Raw genomic sequence first — 851 nt, 5'->3', positions numbered from 1 at the left:
GGCGAGGCAACCCATGGTTGACCTCACAGATTGCAAAGACCTTGTTAGCTTACAATTCCTTACTTTTTATTTTTTACACCTACAGTACCTGGTCTTCCTAGGTGGTCTCCTATGCAAGTACTAACCAGGCCCAACCCTGCTTAGCTTCTGAGATCAGACGAGATCGAGCTTGTTTGGGGTAGCATGGCCATAGTCTTTTCCTACTTTTTAAGTAGCTGAAAAGGAAGAATTGTCTGAGAGTTTTCTTGATGATACAAAGTTTTTATTGTTTACAGGAAGTAAAGTTGTTTTGCTTTTTAGTGCCTAATAGAGTTTTACATGTCCTATGAAAGCTCACTCAATTGCTGATATTAATAAAGGAAGTATGAATTAAGTTCTTGTGAGCAGTACTATTTTAGCTGGGTTGGTACCTTCACCGATTCTGTCCCTTTTAAATGATTCACTTAGGGGTTTTTCTAAAGTCTCTAGTCTTACTTCCTCTAAAAACTTCAAGACTAATTAAAGATTTCCACCTTTCAGTCATTATGGAAATACGCCAGGGGATTTTCATGAAATGTTAAATATTTGGACTTGAAATGATTATATTAGAAAATGATTATATTAACTAAGTGGTTAGATAGAGAGCTCTTAATCACATAATTACATTAGGTTTAGCTCATAGAAACATAAAAGAGTTAAATAAAAGGTTTGGTTCATGTTCAGCATTTTTGTGAAGAATAAAGATATTTCTACAGTCATTTTTCTTTTGAGGTTTGAAAAAATAATTACTGTTATGGAAATTGTTTAATTAATGCTCTTCTTTAGCCATAAGTGAGATTCTTTAAGAAGCTGAGTTAATTTTTTATTCTATT

The 851-nt window shown here is 33.5% G+C and overlaps 1 pseudogene; it reads right to left on the bottom strand.

The window, feature by feature from the left end:
* Positions 1-76: 76 nt before the first annotated feature.
* Positions 77-195, bottom strand: LOC112470826 (annotated as a pseudogene).
* Between the last annotated feature and the right edge of the window lie 656 nt (positions 196-851).

The sequence above is a fragment of the Pteropus alecto genome, unplaced genomic scaffold (assembly GCF_000325575.1).
Source record: "Pteropus alecto unplaced genomic scaffold, ASM32557v1 scaffold3, whole genome shotgun sequence".
NCBI classification, from domain to species: Eukaryota; Metazoa; Chordata; class Mammalia; order Chiroptera; family Pteropodidae; genus Pteropus; species Pteropus alecto.
This window is presented reverse-complemented; position numbering and strand designations above follow the sequence as displayed.